At 28.6% G+C, this 18246-nt stretch overlaps 3 long non-coding RNA genes across 3 annotated transcripts; all 3 read right to left on the bottom strand.

The window, feature by feature from the left end:
* Nucleotides 1-3478: 3478 nt before the first annotated feature.
* LOC123888848 lies at nt 3479-4674 on the bottom strand. The gene is made up of 3 exons (XR_006802308.1): nt 4553-4674; nt 3931-4449; nt 3479-3830 (listed from the first exon to the last, which is right to left on the bottom strand). It is a non-coding gene; the product is annotated as an uncharacterized LOC123888848 (long non-coding RNA).
* Nucleotides 4675-7707: 3033 nt separating this feature from the next.
* Nucleotides 7708-9058, bottom strand: LOC123888849. The gene is made up of 2 exons (XR_006802309.1): nt 8120-9058; nt 7708-8016 (listed from the first exon to the last, which is right to left on the bottom strand). It is a non-coding gene; the product is annotated as an uncharacterized LOC123888849 (long non-coding RNA).
* Nucleotides 9059-15899: 6841 nt separating this feature from the next.
* LOC123888850 lies at nt 15900-17151 on the bottom strand. The gene is made up of 2 exons (XR_006802310.1): nt 16212-17151; nt 15900-16108 (listed from the first exon to the last, which is right to left on the bottom strand). It is a non-coding gene; the product is annotated as an uncharacterized LOC123888850 (long non-coding RNA).
* Between the last annotated feature and the right edge of the window lie 1095 nt (nt 17152-18246).

An 18246-nucleotide genomic window follows, 5' to 3' on the forward strand; every position in this document is an offset into this window, starting at 1 on the left:
TTAAAATCTTTGATTTCTTTCTTTTTTAAAATAACAAAATTAAGTTCTTTATCAGGAGGGAGGGAGAAGGGAGGAGTTGAATTGTGTTGATCGATTTTAAAATGTTTTCTTTCTTAAAATGAATAAAAAAAGAAGTTTAAGTTCCTTTTCAAAATATATATATAACTAAAATCAACATATTGTAGATGAGGATAAACCATAAATAACTTAAATAAAGTGTTCCAGATCATCCGAAAGCCTAACACACATGAAGGCCCATCAAAATGGGATAAGCACAATCACGTGGCACAATGACCACAGAACCAAGGCAATGACTTTTGAAGTTGTGACTCGAAAACAGATTTTGTTCGAATTTGGGGGACATACCTTCACTAAAACGGTAATTAATCTCTCTTTGTTACTCCAAATTTAGTGGGGTTTGATTATGTGGAAAGATAACTCGATTACGGTCATTTCAGTATACGTTTGGTGAATTATTGATCCAAATTGAGTTGTGTGGGAAGCTTTTAAGTTGTGACTCGAAAGTAGAATTTTAGGGGGGCAAAATCCAAAAAATTATAAAACAGGGGGTAAAAGTCCGCGTTTTAAAATATGGGGTAAAATTTTGATTTAAACAAAACAGAGAGAGTAAAACTGCATTTAAGCTAACAAAAAATTATCTTTTTGGACTTTCTTATTTTTATTGGCCCAAAAACCTCACGTAAACTAGATCTTAGGATATGGTAAATCCAGTTCATGGGAACATATTCTTGGAAGTGAAAAAAAATTACTACAATTCAATTTAAATGAGATTAAGAGCATTTAATTAATTTTCCCAAAATTGAGATGACATACTTTATTAATTGCTCAAAATGAAATGTTTGAAAACCCTAGGGACAAATCTTATTATATTGCATAAACTTTTGTGAACATGTGCCAATGGAAATCATCACCGAAAAGAAGAATTCTTCAACATTAGAACGGGGTGTTAAACTAAGGATCTTGCTAATGTCTGGTCTCATGGATTCTTTTATAGATAATTGACATTTATATTTTATGTGTATATGTTCAGGGACGGACCCGGGGGGCAAGCAGGGGCTCCAACCCCCTCCCTATGCATATATGAGTTGCTAATGACACCTATTAATTTACACATTTTTGTGTTAGGTGCTTCTAAATAAATTATTGTGATTTTATATCTTATAATTTTGAGTTAAATATATTTTTTGTCTTTATAAAATTAAGAGACAATTTTTTGTAAAAATATTTAAAAATAGGGACTATTCTTATCAAACTACAAGATTTTAGAGGATGTTTTCAGTTAAAATTTAATAAGACTAAACATAAAAACTTGTTATTTTATAAGAACAAAAAATATATTTAACTCTATTATTTATTATTAAAAAAGAAATTAGGCCCCCCGTGTAAATAATTTCTGGATCCGTCCCTATATATATTATGTGTAGGCATCTGTATTGTTTTTGGTCCCTACAAATATATATCGTCAAAAAAAAATGTCACTTTTGATTTTGATCACCGTAAAATAAAATAAAAAAATTGTTTTCACAAAAAAAGTCCATGAAGTGAATTTTATTTATTTATTTATATCCCTGCAAAATCTCAAAACTTTTAAAAGAATCCATGAGGTAAAATCTTTCTGACATGTCTAATTTCTAATTATTTGGCGGACGATGACTTTGCTGATCTGGATATTATAATTAACATTTTCATTCAACTTTTTAATTTAAAATTACATTTTCATTTTTAATAAAAAAAATTAAAAAATAGAATCCTACATTTACGTCTCTCAGCTCTTGTTCCACCGAAATGTCGAATACTACTACCTCGACGTGGTCCAATCTCAATCCAGCGACCTCCTCGACGTTCAACACGACCTCACCACTCTCAAGAAATTCGACGGCGCTTACTATTGTAACCTCTTCGATTCACGTGTCGATAAAACTACTTGGCCTTATGCTTCTCGTGTTTGGAGTAAAAAGGAATGGGTCATACCTGAGAACAATGATGATGATAATATTGTTAGTGCTCTTGAAAGTAATTCTAACCTTTTTTGGGCTAAACGTTTTCTAGGCATGAATGATTTGTGGGTTAAACATTGTGGTATATTAGTCATACTGGTTTGATAAGGAGAGATGTTGTCCGAAATTTGTAGTATACGTACTCCACAAATCCTACATTTACGATTTTAAAAGACTTTGTGAGATTGTATTGATTTTGTGAGATTTCCGTTGACTATTTTAAAAGACTTTTTATAATCAAGATTCTTAACACAAGAATTTGTGAAATTTATAACAAAGACTTTTAAGATTTCAAAATATTTTAATGATTCAATAAATTCGATACAAATTTCTTCTAAAATAATAATGAATCAATCAATAATCAATGAAAATGAATCATTCCTTAAAAAAATCAACGGATCAATATAACCAATAAAATCAATGAACCAATTTTAACCAAAAAAACAACCATGAATCGTAATAAAAAATGCAGAATTATTTTATTATGTTTTTGTTTGCAATTAGTTGCAGAATTATTGGATTCATAAATATGAATATAATATAGAAAAAAAACAATGAATCAAGTTAAAATCGATTTTCATATAATCAATTGCCATTCAAAACAAATAATGTAAAATTGATTGAAAAGTATATGTATGAACAATATAGCAATTGTCATTCACAAACACCGTCTATTGTCCTTGGAAAGTATATGTATGTACCAAAAAATTTACGAGAGCATAATCTTTGCTGAGGAAAATAATTTGCTAAAATCAAACATGGAATCTTGTTTCAAGAGAAGAACATAGCATTTCAGTGTGACGCAGAAAGAAAAAGAGTCTTGATTAGTGTATGAACAATCCCAGGGTTTTAAGTGAGATTGTTGGGAGAGTTTGATATTTATATTTTCAACTAAAAAGTCATGCAAAATCTATTTCATTAAAGAATCCATTAAAATCTATAGACTTTTGAATACCAATAGATATTTTATAAATGACAAGAAATTTCAATTGAATACCAACAGATTTCATTGCATTAAAAAAATCGTGATTGTCTTAATTGAATACGACATGACATATTTATATTTTATAAAAATCTTAATTGAATACCACAAGACTTTTCTATTTTTAAAAAGTCTTTTAAAATCCCATGAAATCTCAATTGAATACAACCATACATCACATTTTTCATTAAAAATATAAATTTAAGACAATTTGAGATTTTAAGCATTAAATTATGAGGGAAGATCCGTTGACTTTAAGAGTAAATTTTTAAACTTAATCCATATCTTAACTCTTAATATTAAGTATAATCAATTGTCTTGATTAATTACTAATAATTCTAGGGTAAGATTATTGTATACACACATTTTCACTAACAAGTTTATAATATAAGAGATAAGAGATAGCTGTTCGACTACAAAATAGTTTGAAAGCAAATGGCATAAATCATAAAAAATTAATAGATGGTAAATCATATATATTGAAGGTATGATTCGTTGTTATCGATGGGAGATTACCAATTGGGATTAAGTACAAAAACATATAAATTAAAATCAAGTATCCATTATTTTTATCAAAATAAAAATGAATATATCGATTAACTTGTAATATATGGATTACTATTGTTAACAAACTCTCTGCAATTGATAGAGTATTCTTGTTGTGCATTTGTGTATTCTTTTGGATATGACAATTATATAATCTTTGGAGCTTTATAATTATTGTTATATATTTATACAAACACCTTTACGGCACGTCATTCTTCTTAAACGCTTGTACCGGCCGATTTTAGCTAGCGGACAATCATAATAAGTTTTACATGGAATGACAGCTGTAATGTAAAAAGAGAAAAAATAAAGCCATTAAAATGGAATAAAATATTGTATAAGCAGTAAAGAAGGAAATTTGAAAAGGAGATAAAAACGGTTTACCATGTGAAACTGGTGTTGAAGCAAGAAATAGGGAAAAAATGATTATCATAACATTAACAAACTTGAAAATTTTATCCATGTTTTTCACTTTTTACATGTATCAAATAGAATTTTATTTTATCACTTTTTGATTTATTTATAAAGCTCATGTTCTCCTTCAATCAATTCAATAGTTTTCAATACTTACAGAGTTGTAAAAAAACTTTCAATTTTTTTATAATTATTAAATGTCTCTTAAGTACAACAATGTGTTAATTTGCCCCTTTAACACCTTAGTAAGGAGGTCAAGTAAAACATATAGAAGAAGAACCTGTAAATAATAATTTTTATGCTTTATTTCATTTCACTTACATCATCTTACAAAAGTACGTGAAATTAAAAAAACTATAAAAAAATTCATTTAATGTCTTATCACAATACAAAAACCATTACGACACCTCATTCTTATAGGTTTTGAATTCTTGAACTGGTTGATGGAAACTACTGGACAATCACGATCAGTTTTACATGGAATGTTGGCTGTAATGTAAAAAGAGAAAAAAAAAATATTGTTGTAAAATGGAATAAAATATTGTGTTAGAAGGAAAGAAGGAAATTTAAAAAGGAGATAAAGATGGTTAACCATATGAAGCTCGCGTTGAAGCAAGAAATAGGAAAAAAATGATGATCATAACATTAACAAACTTGAAAATTTTATCCATATTTTCCACTTTTTGCATGTATCAAATAGAATTTTATTTTATTACTTTTTGATTTATTTATATAGCTCATGTTTTATTTTTTTTAATAATTATTAGACGTCTCTTAAGTACAATAATTTGTTAATTTGTCCCTTTAGCACCTTTAATAAGGAGGTCATCAAATAAAAATTTACAAATCAAAATAATCCATTCATAATTTATTTAACAAATTTTCATTATTTTATAATCATTCTCGTGATAGAAAAGGGATATTGCATTTTATATGTAGGTCGGAGTTCAAACTCCGAATCACCCACATATTAACCTCAAGAGGTGAATTTATAGCAATTAGACTACATGACAAATTAAAATCTTAAAGATAGATTTTTAAATGTTTTCTTTTGAGAAGATTACCGAGTTCAGTTGTGGTCAAGGGTGTCAACCAACAATTAAGATAGATTTACATGTTGTAATATTGTATCCTATCCTATTGACTGGATTATAATTCTTCAGCTGTATATTGTTCACATGCATGATTGTATTTACTAATAAAAAAAAAAATCAACACATTTTAGCTCAACGGATAAAAATATCAAAATTGCTAGCATCAAATGTCATGATCGAGGTTTTCAAACTCAGGTCACTCCACTTTGTGTGTGTGACTTTTCAATAACTTTGTCATTTCATCAATAAAAAAAAATACAAATAACAATCCTTCATAAATTATTCCCACAAGAATTCATAGCAAAATACTCCCTTCAGTCACATTTATAGGCAAAAAAAATACTTGCGCAGTGTTTAAGAAATTTAGTTAAGTGTAATTAATTTTTTTGATTTAATATAAAACATGATTAATGTACTATATTGCCCTTTATAAATAGGGAAAAGCTAAAATGTGCCCTAAAGCCACATGTTAGTGATTCAAAAAATGAAATATTTTATCATAATTAAAGCATTTACTTTACTTTTTACTTGGAAATCACATGAATAAATTTATTTAATGCATTTACTTTAATTTTAAGACAGTCGGGGTCATTTGTATTTTATAGTTAGAGGTGAAATTCTTGGATTCATGAAAGATGAACAACTGCGAAAACATTTGCCAATGATGTTTTCATTAATCAAGAACAAAAGTTGGGGGCTCGAAGACAATCAGATACCATCCTAGTCTCAACCATAAACAATGTCGACCAGAGATCAACGAATGTTGCTTTTAGGACAGAATCTCTGCAACCATTGAGTCTTTGAACACATATTGCGTCCAATGCCATTTGGAAAAATATATTTATTGGCTATCTCCTTGGAAATGGATTTAAAAGTAACCGCATTTGCATATTTTTATGGAAAAAGGCGTCGCAAATGGTGAAACTTTGAGAAGATTATGGATTTGTAGTTAAGGGTTTCAACAAACTTATCCTATGATGTTATGGGATCACCAACATTCATAAAATGAGCATATACTAGTACTGGTGTGCATTTGTACTACTAATCATTTTGTTCCTATGATGTTATGGGATCACCAACATTCATAAACTTATCGTGTTTTCAGTCCATTTTATGATCTTTTTAAATAGAATGATCGAAATCGTAGATACTTTTAAAACAAAATGTTATCTTTTTGGACTTTCTTATACTCCATCCGTACCACAATATATGTCGTTTTTGACACTTTTACACATTAAGAAAGATAATTAATGTTGTATGGAAAAGAGAGATTATGAGTTGATTTACAAAACTGTCCTTCATTTATTGTATGGAAAAAATAAATTGAAAAATTGAAAGAAAAGAGAGTAATAAATAGTTAAGGGTATATAATAGGAAAAATAGCATTAAATACTTCATTGGTAATATAAAGCGACATATATTGTGGTACAAATTTTTTCCCCAAAGTGACATATATTATGGTACGGAGGGAGTATATTTTTATTGGCCCAAAAACCTCACCAACATTCATAAACTAAACCTTATAGGCTATGGTACATCAGTTCAAGGGAATATAATCTTGGAAGAGAAAAAAAATTATATTGCTTAAACTTTGGTGAATTTGTGTCAATTGAAAGGTCATCCCCAAAATGGAGAGAATAAAAAAAATAAAGAATGCTTCAATATAACATGGTGTTAAACTAAATTATTTGAACTCATGTGACGCTGCATCTTCAAAATTGTTGGTATATTTCTTATTATTAGGACATCTTGTGTGATGATTAGTGAAATTTATTTTATAGATAATATTATGTATAACATGAACCTTTAAAATCATTAGTTTCATCTGTTCTTGTTTCATATTTGTAATATACTCTCAAAATCTTACATCAAATTTAAAACAAATTAAAATCATACATCATATTTTTCATTAAAAATATAAATTTAAGACAATTTGAAATTTTAAGCATTAAATTATTTTTTTTAAATTTTACTTAAAAAAATTTCCCCGTTCAACTTCAATGCACACCGGTACTAGTATTATGCTCAATTTATATCACTTGTAATTATTCTAATGATAAATGCGAATATAGAATAATAAATGATTAATTTACTTAAGTATATATGCTCATTACCTTTTAGATTCATTGAATAATGGACGTATTTGGACTATATTATAGTCCAGATACATCGATTATTCAATGAATCTAAAAAACACATTTTTTCTTATATTTGTGTTTGGAAGGAGTATATTAAACACGCATTAGCCTATAGCACAAGAAAAATTAAGGTTTTTTTTTTATATATTTTACAAAGAACAATTAACGTTAATTCATAGAGTTATAAATAAATCTAATAAATTGAAGATGATACATCACCAGTAAAACATTAATTAAAACTTGCACAATTATTGCAGTAAATTATTATAATTTTCCATGAATTTTAATTTTTCATATCTTTTAAAAGGAAACAAAGTATTTGAGGATGTTGATAAAAATAAAAGGAAGGGGAAATTTTAATTGAAATGTGAGAAAAACAAATGTATCAATATTATGACATAAATATAAAACCATAGACTCAAAACTAACATAAAAACTAATTTTTAATTTAATTACTAGAAAAAAAATTGGATATGCTTGAATGAAGACCATGACGATATCTCAAAATTAAGATATAGAAGAAGAAACCATAGATAATATTTTTTATGCTTTATTTAATTTCATTTGCATCATCTTACAAGGTACCTGAAATTAAAAAAATTATATAAAAAAAATCATTTAATGGATGATCACAATAACTAAACAAGAATTCATGGAGTAGTGAATTTGTGGATTCTTTTGGGGTCTAACAATCCTATAATCTTTGGAGCTTTATGATTGTCAAGTACAAAAACCTTTACGACATTTCATTCTTACAGGTTTTGATCTAATCTGGTTGACGGAAACTACTGGACAATCACGATCAGTTTTACATGGAATATTAGCTGTAATGTAAAAAGAGAAAAAAAAAATATTGTTATAAAATGGAATAAAATATTGTGTTAGAAGGAAAGAAGGAAATTTAAGAAGGAGATAAAGATGGTTAACCATATGAAACTCGCGTTGAAGCAAGAAATAGGAAAAAAATGATGATCATAACATTAACAAACTTGAAAATTTTATCCATGTTTTCCACTTTTTGCATGTTTCAAATAGAATTTGATTTTATTACTTTTTGATTTATTTATATAGCTCATGTTTTATTTTTTTAAATAATTATTAGACGTCCCTTAAGTACAATAATTTGTTAATTTGTCCCTTTAGCACCTTTAATAAGGAGGTCATCAAATAAAAATTTACAAATCAAAATAATCCATTCATAATTTATTTAACAAATTTTCATTATTTTATAATCATTCTCGTGATAGAAAAGGGATATTGCATTTTATATGTAGGTCGGAGTTCAACTTCCGAATCTCCCACATATTAACCTCAAGAGGTGAATTTATAGCAATTAGATTATATGACAAATTAAAATCTTAAAGATAGATTTTTAAATGTTTTCTTTTGAGAAGATTACCGAGTTGTGGTCAAGGGTGTCAACAAACAATTAAGATAGATTTACATGTTGTAATATTGTATCCTATCCTATTTACTGGATTATAATTCTTCAGCTGTATATTGTTCACATGCATGATTGTATTTACTAATAAAAAAAAAATCAACACATTTTAGCTCAACTGATAAAAATATCAAAATTGCTAGCATCAAATGTCATGATCGAGGTTTTCAAACTCAGATCACTCCACTTTGTGTGTGTGAGTTTTCAATAACTTTGTCATTTCATCAAGAAAAAAAATACAAATAACAATCCTTCATAAATTATTCCCACAAGAATTCATAGCAAAATACTCCCTTCAGTCACATTTATAGGCAAAAAAAAAATACTTGCGCAGTGTTTAAGAAATTTAGTTAAGTGTAATTAATTTTTTTATTTAATATAAAACATGAATAAATGTACTATATTGCCCTTTATAAATAGGGAAAAGCTAAAATGTGCCCTAAAGGTAGGGATGGCAAAAAAACCCTAACCCGAGAAACCCACCCGAACTCAAACCCAAGTCAACGGACGAAATCCAATTTGACTGGGTTTGGGTTTGGGTTTGGGTGACACCCGATAATATGGGTGTGGGTTTGGTATCAGTCAAACCCACACCCGAAACCCATACACCCACCCGAAATATTTTATAATTATCTAATTACCCCCCATAGTCTCCCTCAATTTTCTTGGAAGACCTTAATTTTAGTTGTAATTTAATTTCTTGAAAGTCTATGTTGTAATTTATTGAAAGTCATTGTTTGAATTTTCTTGGAAGACCTTAATTTTAGTTGTAATTTAATTCAAAGTCTATGTTGGAATTTAATTTCTTAAATTTGCAAATTATTTTCAAATGTGATGTGAGTTTGGGTTTGGGTGGAAAATACCCGAACCCAATGGGTGTGGGCGTGAGTGTTGTTTTGCCACCCGAACAACCTTTGGGTTTGGGTTTGGGTGATAATTTCGGGTGTGGGTTTGGTAAGTGTCAAACTCGCACCCATGGGCGCCCATTGCCATCCCTACCTAAAGGCACATGTTAGTGATTTAAAAAAGGAAATATTTTATCATAATTAATGCATTTACTTTACTTTTTACTTAGAAATCACATGAATAAATTTATTTAATGCATTTACTTTATTTTTAAGACAGTCGGGGTCATTTGTATTTATAGTTAGAGGTGAAATTCTTGGATTCATAAAATATGAACAACTGCGAAAATATTTGCCAATGATATTTTCATTAATCAAGAACAAAAGTTGGGGGCTCGAAGACAATCAGATACCATCCTAGTCTCAACTATAAACAATGTCGATCAGGGATCAACGAATGTTGCTTTTAGGACAAAATCTCTGCAACCATTGAGTCTTTGAACACATATTGCGTCCAATGCCATTTGGAAAAATATATTTATTGGCTATCTCCTTGGAAATGGATTTAAAAGTAACCGCATTTGCATATTTTTATGGAAAAAGGCGTCGCAAATGGTGAAACTTGGAGAAGATTATGGATTTGTAATTATGGGTTTCAACAAACTTATCCTATGATGTTATGGGATCACCAACATTCATAATTTTCCGTTTTGATTATGCATTTGTACTACTAATCATTTTGTTCCTATGATGTTATGGGATCACCAACATTCATAAACTTATCGTGTTTATTATATTGGTAGGGAGGGAGTATATTTTCATTGGCCCAAAAACCTCACCAACATTCATAAACTAAACCTTATAGGCTATGGTACATCAGTTCAAGGGAATATATTAGGACATCTTGTGTGATGATTAGTGAAATTTATTTTATAGATAATATTATGTATAACATGAACCTTTAAAATCATCTTGTGTGATGATTTTTTTTTATAGATAAATGCGAATATAGAATAATAAATGATTAATTTACTTAAGTATATATGCTCATTACCTTTTAGATTCATTGAATAATGAACGTATTTGGACTATATTATAGTCCAGATACATCTATTATTCAATGAATCCAAAAAACACATTTTTTCTTATATTTGTGTCCGAAAGGAGTATATTAAACACGCATTAGCCTATAGCGCGAGAAAAATTAAGGTTTCTTTATTTTATATTTTACAAAGAACAATTAAGGTTAATTCATAGAGTTATAGATAAATCTATTAAATTGAAGATGATACATCACCAATAAAACATTAATTAAAAGTTGCATAATTATTGCAGTAAATTATTATACCTTATAATTTTGCCATGAATTTTAATTTTTCATATCTTTTAAAAGGAAACAAAGTATTTGAGGATGTTGATAAAAATAAAAGGAAGGGGAAATTTCAATTGAAATGTGAGAAAAACAAATGTATCAATATTATTATGACATAAATATAAAACCATAGACTCAAAACTAACATAAAAACTAATTTATAATTTAATTACTAGAAAAAAATTGGATATGCTTGAATGAAGACCATGATGATATCTCAAAATTAAGATATAGAAGAAGAAACCATAGATAATATTTTTTATGCTTTATTTAATTTCATTTGCATCATCTTACAAGGTACCTGAAATTAAAAAAATTATATAAAAAAAAATCATTTAATGGATGATCACAATAACTAAACAAGAATTCATGGAGTAGTGAATTTGTGGATTCTTTTGGGGTCTAACAATCCTATAATCTTTGGAGCTTTATGATTGTCAAGTACAAAAACCTTTACGACATTTCATTCTTACAGGTTTTGATCTATTCTGGTTGACGGAAATTACCGGACAATCACGATCAGTTTTACATGGAATGTTAGCTGTAATGTAAAAAGAGAAAAAACAATATTGTTATAAAATGGAATAAAATATTGTGTTAGAAGTAAAGAAGAAAATTTAAAAAGGAGATATCAAGGGTTCGGGACGGATCCAGAAATTTTAGTTTGTGGGGGCAAGATTATATGTGATAAATATATATTTTTTTAATTCGTATGTGATATATATAGGATAATTAGATGTACTAAGTTTTGGACTTCGATCCCTACATATTACATGCAATGTTCCTACCAACTGAATTATACTCATAGTGACAAAAAAAAAAAAAGATATATTTTAGTATATTCTATTATTATATCTCTTATTAATACTACAATTTTGCTTTAGAGTATAAAAAATCAACATTAACTATCCTACTAATTGTTCATAACCGTGTATTTGTGAAAAGTGTTGAAGGATAGAAAGTGAAATCTTTCTTTCATGTATAATTGCTATCAAGTGGGGGCAAAACACTATTTTACATAGCAACATAAACTAAATATAACATACTAATCAAAACACAAGTAATCATATAGTGGGGGCAGCTGCCCCCCAATTGCATAGCCTTAGATACGTGCCTGCCAATGGTCTACCGTGTGAAATTTGTGTTGAAGCAAGAAATATGGAAAAAATGATTATCATAACATTAACAAACTTGAAAATTTTATCCATGTTTTCCACTTTTTGCATGTATCAAATAGAATTTTATTTTATTACTTTTTGATTTATTTATATAGCTCATGCTATCCTTACATCAAATAAATTGTTTTTAATACTTACAGAGTTATAAAAAAGACATTTAATTTTTTATTTTTTTAATAATATTAAACATCTCTTAAGTACAATAATGTGTTAACTTGCCCCTTTACCACCTTTAGTAAGGAGGTTAAGTAAAAATTTACAAATCAAAATAATTCAATCTTAATTTTTTTAACAAATTTTCATTATTTTATAATTCAATAGTTTTCAATATTTACAGAGTTGTAAAAAAACTTTCGATTTTTTTTTATAATTATTAGATGTCTTTTAAGTACAACAACGTGTTAATTTGTCCCTTTAGCACCTTGGTAAGGAGGTCAAGTAAAAATTTACTAATCAACATAATTCATTCTTAATATTTTAACAAATTTTCATTACTTTATAGCCTTTCATGATAGAAAAGAGATATTGTATTTTATATTAGGGTCGGGGTTTGAACCTGAAATCCCCCTCTCTTTTGTGACAAACCTAAAATCTCTCACTTATTGACTTCGAGAGGTGAATTTCTTGCCATTAGGCTACATGATAAATTAAAAAAAGTGAAAATCACAAAATAAGAATAATATTATTTGTGACACCCTAAGCTAGCCCCAAAAATATATAAATGAAGGTGAGCGGAGGGTTGAATAGTGCTGATCGATTTTAAAATCTTTGATTTCTTTCTTTTTTAAAATAACAAAATTAAGTTCTTTATCAGGAGGGAGGGAGAAGGGAGGAGTTGAATTGTGTTGATCGATTTTAAAATGTTTTCTTTCTTAAAATGAATAAAAAAAAGAAGTTTAAGTTCCTTTTCAAAATATATAACTAAAATAAACATATTGAAGATGAGGATAAACCATAAATAACTTAAATAAGGTGTTCCAGATCATCCGAAAGCCTAACACACATGAAGGCCCATCAAAATGGGATAAGCACAATCACGTGGCACAATGACCACAGAACCAAGGCAATGACTTTTGAAGTTGTGACTCGAAAGCAGATTTTGTTCATAATTTTGGGGGACATACCTTCACTAAAACGGTAATTAATCTCTCTTTGTTACTCCAAATTTAGTGGGGTTTGATTTTGTGAAAAGATAACTCGATTGGTGAATTATTGATCCAAATTGAGTTGTGTGGGAAGCTTTTAAGTTGTGACTCGAAAGCAGAATTTTAGGGGGGTAAAATCCAAAAAATTATAAAACAGAGGGGGTAAAAGTCCGCGTTTTAAAATATGAATCAAAACAGATGGAGTAAAACTGCATTTAAGCCAACAAAAAAATTATCTTTTTGGACTTTCTTATTTTTATTGGCCCAAAAACCTCACGTAAATTAGATCTTAGGATATGGTAAATCCAGTTCATGGGAACATATTCTTGGAAGTGAAAAAAAATTACTACAATTCAATTTAAATGAGATTAAGAGCATTTAATAAATTTTCCCAAAATTGAGATGACATACTTTATTAATTGCTCAAAATGAAATGTTTGAAAACCCTAGGGACAAATCTTATTATATTGCATAAACTTTTGTGAACATGTGCCAATGGAAATCATCACCGAAAAGAAGAATTCTTCAACATTAGAACGGGGTGTTAAACTAAGGATCTTGCTAATGTCTGGTCTCATGGATTCTTTTATAGATAATTAACATTTATATTTTATGTGTATATATTCAGGGACGGACCCGGGGGTAAGCAGGGGCTCTAACCCCCTCCCTATGCATATATATGAGTTGCTAATGACACCTATTAATTTACACACTTTTATCTTAGGTGCTTCTAAATAAATTATTGTGATTTTATATCTTATAATTTTGAGTTAAATATATTTTTTGTCTTTATAAAATTAAGAGACAATTTTTTGTAAAAATATTTAAAAATAGGGACTATTCTTATCAAACTACAAGATTTTAGAGGATGTTTTCAGTTAAAATTTAATAAGACTAAACATAAAAACTTGTTATTTTATAAGAACAAAAAATATATTTAACTCTATTATTTATTATTAAAAAAATAAATTAAGCCCCCCGTGTAAATAATTTCTGGATCCGTCCCTATATATATTATGTGTAGGCATCTGTATTGTTTTTGGTCCCTAAAAATATATCGTCAAAAAAAAAAATGTCACTTTTGATTTTGATCACCGTAAAATAAAATAAAAAAATTGTTTTCACAAAAAAAGTCCATGAAGTGAATTTTATTTATTTATTTATATCCCTGCAAAATCTCAAAACTTTTAAAAGAATCCATGAGGTAAAATCTTTCTGACATGTCTAATTTCTAATTATTTGGCGGACGATGACTTTGCTGATCTGGATATTATAATTAACATTTTCATTCAACTTTTTAATTTAAAATTACATTTTCATTTTTAATAAAAAAAAATTAAAAAATAGAATCCTACATTTACGTCTCTCAGGTCTTGTTTCACCGAAATGTCGAATACTACTACCTCGACGAAGTCCGATCTCAATCTGGCGACCTCCTCGACGTTCAACACGACCCACCACTCTCAAGAAATTCGACGGCGCTTACTATTGTAACCTCTTCGATTCACGTGTCGATAAAAAGGAATGGGTCTTACCTGAGAACAATGATGATGATAATATTGTTAGTGCTCTTTGAAAGTAAGTCTAACCTTTTTTGGGCTAAACGTTTTCTAGGCATGAATGATTTGTGGGTTAAACATTGTGGTATATATATTAGTCATACTGGTTTGATAAGGAGAGATGTTGTCCGAAATTTGTAGTATACTCCACAAATCTTACATAACTTTAAAACAAATTTAAGGGTTTCACAAGATTATTTTGGCAAAAAAAAATCTTGAAGATTTTAAAAAATTTTACGAGATTGTATTGATTTTGTGAGATTTCCGATGACTATTTTAAAAGACTTTTTACAATCAAGATTCTTAACACAAGAATTTGTGAGATTTATAACACAGACTTTTAAGATTTCAAAATACTTTAATGATTCAATAAATTCGATACAAATTTCTTCTAAAATAGTAATGAATCAATCAATAATCAATGAAAATGAATCATTCCTTAAAAAAATCAACGGATCAATATAACCAATAAAATCAACGAACCAATTTTAACCAAAACAACAACCATGAATCGTAATAAAAAATGCAGAATTATTTTATTATGTTTTTGTTTGCAATTATTAGTTGCAGAATTATTGGATTCAGAAATATGAATATAATAGAGAAAAAAACAATGAATCAAGTTAAAATCGATTTTCATATAATCAATTGCCATTCAAAACAAATAATGTAAAATTGATTGAAAAGTATACTCCCTCCGTCCCAAATTATAAGGGAAAAAAGCCCATTTTTTTTGTCCCAAATTATAAGAGAAAAAATCATTTTCAAGAATGTCTTTTCCTTATTTTCATAAAATTAAATGCAAATTGCATTTAATTTCTTCTCTCTCTTATTTTCTCAATAAACAACAACCAATAAAAATTGTTTTTACATCTTCCTATGCAACTTATTCCAAGGAAAACCCACAAAATCATACTTCAAATTCTCATGTTTTACTTTTTCTTAATAAGTGTGATTTTTTTATTTTCCCTTATAATTTGGGACGGAGGGAGTATGTATGAACAATATAGCAATTGTCATTCACAAACACCGTCTATTGTCCTTGGAAAGTATATGTATGTACCAAAAAATTTACGAGAGCATGATCTCGTTTTTATGAGAGCATAATCTTTGCTTAGGAAAATAATTTGCTAAAATCAAACATGGAATCTTGTTTCAAGAGAATAATTTGCTAATAATTTTTATGCTTTATTTCATTTCACTTACATCATCTTACAAAAGTACGTGAAATTAAAAAAACTATAAAAAAATTCATTTAATGTCTTATCTCAAAATACAAAAACCATTACGACACCTCGTTCTTATAGGTTTTGAATTCTTGAACGGGTTGGCGGAAACTACTGGACAATCACGATCAGTTTTACATGGAATGTTAGCTGTAATGTAAAAAGAGAAAAAAAAAATATTGTTATAAAATGGAATAAAATATTGTGTTAGAAGAAAAGAAGGAAATTTAAGAAGGAGATAAAGATGGTTAACCATATGAAACTCGCGTTGAAGCAAGAAATAGGAAAAAAATGATGATCATAACATTAACAAACTTGAAAATTTTATCCATGTTTTCCACTTTTTGCATGTTTCAAATAGAATTTGATTTTATTACTTTTTGATTTATTTATATAGCTCATGTTTTATTTTTTTAAATAATTATTAGACGTCCCTTAAGTACAATAATTTGTTAATTTGTCCCTTTAGCACCTTTAATAAGGAGGTCATCAAATAAAAATTTACAAATCAAAATAATCCATTCATAATTTATTTAACAAATTTTCATTATTTTATAATCATTCTCGTGATAGAAAAGGGATATTGCATTTTATATGTAGGTCGGAGTTCAACTTCCGAATCTCCCACATATTAACCTCAAGAGGTGAATTTATAGCAATTAGATTATATGACAAATTAAAATCTTAAAGATAGATTTTTAAATGTTTTCTTTTGAGAAGATTACCGAGTTGTGGTCAAGGGTGTCAACAAACAATTAAGATAGATTTACATGTTGTAATATTGTATCCTATCCTATTTACTGGATTATAATTCTTCAGCTGTATATTGTTCACATGCATGATTGTATTTACTAATAAAAAAAAAAATCAACACATTTTAGCTCAACTGATAAAAATATCAAAATTGCTAGCATCAAATGTCATGATCGAGGTTTTCAAACTCAGATCACTCCACTTTGTGTGTGTGAGTTTTCAATAACTTTGTCATTTCATCAAGAAAAAAAATACAAATAACAATCCTTCATAAATTATTCCCACAAGAATTCATAGCAAAATACTCCCTTCAGTCACATTTATAGGCAAAAAAAAAATACTTGCGCAGTGTTTAAGAAATTTAGTTAAGTGTAATTAATTTTTTTATTTAATATAAAACATGAATAAATGTACTATATTGCCCTTTATAAATAGGGAAAAGCTAAAATGTGCCCTAAAGGTAGGGATGGCAAAAAAACCCTAACCCGAGAAACCCACCCGAACTCAAACCCAAGTCAACGGACGAAATCCAATTTGACTGGGTTTGGGTTTGGGTTTGGGTGACACCCGATAATATGGGTGTGGGTTTGGTATCAGTCAAACCCACACCCGAAACCCATACACCCACCCGAAATATTTTATAATTATCTAATTACCCCCCATAGTCTCCCTCAATTTTCTTGGAAGACCTTAATTTTAGTTGTAATTTAATTTCTTGAAAGTCTATGTTGTAATTTATTGAAAGTCATTGTTTGAATTTTCTTGGAAGACCTTAATTTTAGTTGTAATTTAATTCAAAGTCTATGTTGGAATTTAATTTCTTAAATTTGCAAATTATTTTCAAATGTGATGTGAGTTTGGGTTTGGGTGGAAAATACCCGAACCCAATGGGTGTGGGCGTGAGTGTTGTTTTGCCACCCGAACAACCTTTGGGTTTGGGTTTGGGTGATAATTTCGGGTGTGGGTTTGGTAAGTGTCAAACTCGCACCCATGGGCGCCCATTGCCATCCCTACCTAAAGGCACATGTTAGTGATTTAAAAAAGGAAATATTTTATCATAATTAATGCATTTACTTTACTTTTTACTTAGAAATCACATGAATAAATTTATTTAATGCATTTACTTTATTTTTAAGACAGTCGGGGTCATTTGTATTTATAGTTAGAGGTGAAATTCTTGGATTCATAAAATATGAACAACTGCGAAAATATTTGCCAATGATATTTTCATTAATCAAGAACAAAAGTTGGGGGCTCGAAGACAATCAGATACCATCCTAGTCTCAACTATAAACAATGTCGATCAGGGATCAACGAATGTTGCTTTTAGGACAAAATCTCTGCAACCATTGAGTCTTTGAACACATATTGCGTCCAATGCCATTTGGAAAAATATATTTATTGGCTATCTCCTTGGAAATGGATTTAAAAGTAACCGCATTTGCATATTTTTATGGAAAAAGGCGTCGCAAATGGTGAAACTTGGAGAAGATTATGGATTTGTAATTATGGGTTTCAACAAACTTATCCTATGA

Source organism: Trifolium pratense, linkage group LG6, assembly GCF_020283565.1.
Source record: "Trifolium pratense cultivar HEN17-A07 linkage group LG6, ARS_RC_1.1, whole genome shotgun sequence".
Taxonomy (NCBI): Eukaryota; Viridiplantae; Streptophyta; class Magnoliopsida; order Fabales; family Fabaceae; genus Trifolium; species Trifolium pratense.